This window comes from Bos mutus, chromosome X (genome assembly GCF_027580195.1).
Source record: "Bos mutus isolate GX-2022 chromosome X, NWIPB_WYAK_1.1, whole genome shotgun sequence".
NCBI classification, from domain to species: Eukaryota; Metazoa; Chordata; class Mammalia; order Artiodactyla; family Bovidae; genus Bos; species Bos mutus.
The window spans coordinates 111042238-111048086 of NC_091646.1; positions in this window are offsets into that span (position 1 = coordinate 111042238).

Below are 5849 nucleotides of genomic sequence, written 5' to 3' on the forward strand. Positions count from 1 at the left end.
CGGAGTTAAAGAGGAGCTGGAGGGGGCGGGGCTGAGGGGCGGGGCCTGGGGAGGAGGAGCTGGAGGCGGTGGCGCTCAAGGGGCGGAGCTGCGGGGTGGGAGGAGTGGGAAAGCGCAGCCGCGAGCTTCGGGGGAGGAGCTGGAGGCGGGGCGGAGGAGAGGCAAGGCGCAGCCGCGGTCCTGGAGGCCGAGCTGAAGGAGGAGGAGCCGCGCGGTGGGAAGCGTGGGTTAAGCGCCGCCGTGAGTTCCGGAGGCGGAGCTGGAGGGGCGGGCCTGAGGGAGGAGGAGCTGCAGGAGGAGGCGGAGTGGGAAAGTGAGGCGGCAGGACCCGGAGGAGGAGCTGGAGGGGGAGGAACTGGAGAAGCGAGGCGGGGGAGGAGGAGCGCGAGGCGCGGAGAGGATGGAGGCTGGACGGGTAGCTGGAGGAGCGAGGGAGGGCGGGGCGGGAGGGGGATAGCAGGAAGAAGAGCCCCGAGGGTGTTGGCGAGGCGGGGGCTGCTGCACACCGAGGGCTGTAGGATGAGAAACCCTGGGTGGCCTGTCTCCGTGGGAGAGCTCCAGGCTCTAATCTTGATCTTTCCGTCCAGCTTCGCGGGGGAGTCAGTGAACCTGCTGAACTGTGCACAGACGGAGGGTGCGGCAAGGGGGGAGGGAGATGCCTCCCAGCAGGAGCGCCTCCCAAATTGAAATACCCTCAAACCCGTTGCAGATCGCTAGGGCAGTTTACAAGTTTCTGCACACTGGCCTGCAGGCGAGATCCACATCCTGCCTGTTTGTACCAGAGAGCGAAGCATCGCTTTACACTTGACCATTTCTGGATGTACCTGATAACAGCTACCATGCCATTGAACCCCGATTAAGAGAAGTGTTTTCCTTTCTCTGATTAATGGGTGTCTGCTGAAAAAAAAAAAAAACCTGTAAATTAGAGTTTGGATTTCATCAATAAAAACATTGTGAAGTTTTTCCCTCTCTTGCTATTTAAGTACCTCCATAATAGCCTCTTCATTTTGCCTCTTGGCCCACAAAGACTAAATTATTTACCATCCAGTCCTTCGTTAAAGAGCAGAATTGCCCGGGGTCCTTGAAAAAGCCACAATATCAGCGATCATCTGAGCCCTGACAGCAGCTAAGGGGCAAAGTTGCTTTCGATGTTGGATGGAGCCAAGGCCCCTCCAGATTCCCCATCTTTAGGTCCACCCGGTGGCCCTCGAATCAGCTTCACAGCCTCCTACCTGTTGCTTTCTCAAGGACCCGACCCCAGGAGCAAGAAGGCCCAGGTGACTCCCAGCCACAGCCCTCCACATTCCCGGAGGCCCTGCCTTCCCTTCTCTCCCTGCAGACAGAGCAGAAAGGTTTTCTCAAGAAGCAAATACAAAACTAACACAACATTGTAAAGCAACTATACTCTAACAAAAAATTAATTTTAAAAAATAATAAAATATATTTTTAAAGGACATGGCAGTAGTTCACCATTTAAGAATGTTTGTGGCACAGGGAACTATATTCAATATTCTGTAATAAACCATAATGGAAAAGAATGTGAACAAGAATATATATATATATAACTGAATCACTTTTCTATACATCAGAAGCTACTACAACATTGTAAATCAACTACACTGCAATTTTAAAAAGATACATAAAAAGCAAAATTTCTAAAAACAAAACAACAACAGGCAAAGAATCAAATACAGTCCCAAAGCCAACCTCTGGGCACAAAGCAAATGCAGGGGAAAGGAGTGTGTTACACAGGGGTAGAGGGCCTTTGCATTCATGATGCTAGTCACAGTTTAACATTCTCAATGTAAACAAATTAAACAGGGTGGATAAATGGCTAGGTTTTACCTTATGTTGCCAAGAATTGACTCTCCATCAATAAGAGAAAGCCACTTGCCGGCAGGGGGTTCAGTTCAGTTCAGTTCAGTCGCTCAGTCTGACTCTTTGTAACCCCATGAATCCCAGCATGCCAGGCCTCCCTGTCTATCACCAACTCCCAGAGTTCACTCAGACTCATGTCCATCGAGTCAGTGATGCCATCCAGCCATCTCATCCTCTGTCGTCCCCTTCTCCTCCTGCCCCCAATCCCTCCCAGCATCAGAGTCTTTTCCAATGAGTCAACTCTTCACATGAGGTGGCCAAAGTACTGGAGTTTCAGCTTTAGCATCATTCCTTCCAAAGAAATCCCAGGGCTGATCTCCTTCAGAATGGACTGGTTGGATCTCCTTGCAGTCCAAGGGAGTCTCAAGAGTCTTCTCCAACACCACAGTTCAAAAGCATCAATTCTTCGGCGCTCAGCTTTCTTCACTGTCCAACTCTCACATCCATACATGACCACTGGAAAAACCATAGCCTTGACTAGACAGACTTTTGTTGGCAAAGTAATGTCTCTGCTTTTCAATATGCTAACTAGGTTGGTCATAACAGCGGGTAGCCTGCCCTAATTCAACTTCATATTCTTGGGCTATGGGTGATTGTTGGGATTATTCATACCATTGGAAATTTTCATCTGGGTCCATATACTCTATGAATTAGACTACCTAGCACATCAAGTGTTTCTTTTAAACTCCTGCATCTGCCTGCTCACCAAAAAATTGGCCAAAGCCCTAATTTTGGCAGCACCTCTGCCCCTTTTTCATTCCGCCTGGAGATGTGCATGTGCTCTATTGTTTTAGGAGGAAAAACCCTACTTGGAATGACTTTTTATCTATGTATTTTATGGATAATCACTGTAGCAATGAGATTCATACTCATACTCAACCATATGCTTAAAGTTTTCATTGAATGACTTTGCCAATGTAATTATTTTAAGCTCGCCTAATAAAATTTACTACCAACAGTATCACTATAATTTTTATGTCCTTAAAGTTTCTTTCACAGACAAAAATATATACACATTCTTCTCAGAAAGTGGCCTCTTGTTAGCATGGTGGGGCTGCAGTTCTTTGATAACAAAACATATGGACTCTATGAAACAGGAGAAGTTAAAGCCCCGGTCCTCAAAGTCTGTTCATGGTTGGGCATTTGAAAGCTATGATTGAAGTGTCACAAGCCACAACTTCAATACTACCAGGGAGAAGCAATATCTGAGTTGGGGCAACTAATAAAAATGGTTGTGGGCACAACACTTTGATGAGTTACTCTGCTTAAATGCTGAGTGTAAACAAGGGGAAATGTACCACTGGGATGGATCTGAGCTACCTAAAATCACTAGGAGTAGCAGACTGTCCAAAAAGCTGATTTTTATTTAAATGTGAATACTTTCTCTCCCAAGCCACTTCATCCTTGATCCATAACACCCAGGTTGTGGGGAAATCTTGGTCTAGAGCAGCTCTCTCAGCTTTGGCACTACTGACATCTAGATTGGGTAATTCTTTGTTGTGGGCCCTTTCCTGTTCCTTGTAGGATGTTTAGCAGCAACCCTGGCCTCTACCAGTAGCAACTTCTCACCAGCTGTGACAACCAAAAGTGTCTCCAGACACTGTTAAATATCCCTGGAAGAGTAAACTCACCCCAGGTTGAGAACCACTTGTCTGAATGAACCACCATCCCTTTCTTCCTCCACATGAATCTCTCCTTGGAGCTGCCTGGGCTTCCTCACAGCATAGCTGCAGGGTTCCAAGATGGGTCACAAAAGAGTTCTCAATGAGTAAGAGCTAATCAAGCCTCTGATTTTATCCTGTTTGCTCAGGTCCCACTGGCCAAAGCAAGTCGCATTGCCAAGACCAATGTCCAAGTGGTAAGGGACAACATAAAGGCATGAATACTAGGTCTACCAGATGTCTACTCCAGTACACTGACTTCTTGGACAGAATATGGGGTTGAGGAAGCCTCCAGGAAAACGGGACACACGTTCAAAGACTCAAGATTCAGAGGATGAAAAGAACATCTACTATGTTTACATATGATCTCAGACAACAAACATATTGTAAAATATTATTTTAGGATAAAATATTAATGGAGAAAATTAAAATGATAAGGTATTTCCATTGCTGACTTCTATTTTCACTGACTCATGGATAGGTTCACTGACTCATGGATAGGTTCACTGACTCATGGATAGGGCTGAAATGGGAAAACACTGATTTGACTTTGTGAACTGTTTCTTACCTTATATTTCCTGCCAATCTTTTAGCCAATTTCTGTCTATATAGTGAGAGCTCTAAGTATTTGCTGAATGAATTTATTTTCAACTATCCTAAGGCTGAGAATTGGAAGAAATGGCTCAAGTCACATGGCTAGTAAAAGGCAGCAAGGGGATTAGAATGCAGGCCTTCTAGCTCAGCCCTTTGTTCTCTGGAACAGTGCTGTCCAAAAGAAATGTAATGCAAACCATGTATGTAATTTACATGTTTAGTAGCCATATGTAAAAAGGGTAAAAAGAAACCACTGAAGTTGTCTTAATACACTATTTAATCAAATATATTCCCCAAATATTATTACTACTTATAATCAATATTTAAATTATTGAGATATTTTCCATATTTATACCAAGTCTTTGAAACATGATGTACACTTCACCTATAGCACAACTCAATTTAGACTCACTATAGTTCAAGTACTCAATATCCACACATGACTAGTAGTTGCCATATTAGAGACAGAATCTCTAGAACATTGGTTCCTAAGAGCAGTGCCAAGACACATTGATTCATCCATTCTATCTTGTGTCTTTATTAGGAGTATGACAAATAATTTACAGCTAATTATAAAATGCTAATGTTTATAAATAACAAAGTATAAGTTAAAATGAATGTAAGTTTATTTTTTGAGTAGTGGAATTTTTCACTCATAATCAAGTATTTCTTCCAATTTTTATTTTGATATCTTTTCCTTTTACTTTCTATTATTTAAAGAAAAATATTTTCTAAATACTGAAGACCCATAAACTGATCGCCTAGATTGAGCAGCTGTCACATTTTTGCTATATTTGCTTCATCTGTGTTTTTTCTGAAGTGTTCTACATTACAGTCATTGCATACTGACCTCAAAATTATTTAGTCTGCATCTATAAAAAGATATAGATATCACACAATAAACAAAGATTAACTCAAAATGGATCAAAGACCTAAATATAAGAGCCAAAACTATAAAATTCTCAGAAGAAAACATGGGTATAACTCTTCAGGCCTTTGGATTAGGCAATGATTTCTTTATTATGACACCAAAACACAAGCAAGAACAACAACAAAAACAGAGAAGTTGGACATCAAAATTAAACATTTTTGTGCTTCGAAAGACACCATCAAGAAACTGAAAAGACAATCCAAAGCATGGGGGAAAATGTTTTCAATCCATATCTGATGAAAGACTTGTATCTAGAACCTATGGATATGACCACAACTCAATAAAAAGACAAATAATTCAAAAATGGGCAAAGGAACCTGCAGCTTTATTCCTAAGTGCCAAAATTTGGAAGAAACCAAGATGTCCTTCAGTAAGTGAATAGATACATAAACTGTGGTAGATCCAAATTATGTACCAGTATGTATTCAGTGATACAAAGAAATGAGCTATGGAGTCATGGAAAGATACAAAGGAACCTCAAAGGCCTATGGCTAAGTAAAAGAAACAAACAGAAAAGAATACATAGTGTATGATTACAACTGCCTGATATTCTGGAAAAGGCAAAACTACAGAGACAGTAAATAAGCTCTGGTTTTCAGGGGCTGGGTGGAGGGAGGAATTAATAGGTAGAGCACAGATGATTTTTAGGACATTTTTAGGCAAATTATTCTGTATGATACTATAATGGTAGATACATGTCTATAGCTTTATCCAAACCTATAGACTACACAACACCAAGAGTGAAACCTCATGTGAACTACTGACTTAGGCTGAGGATGACATGT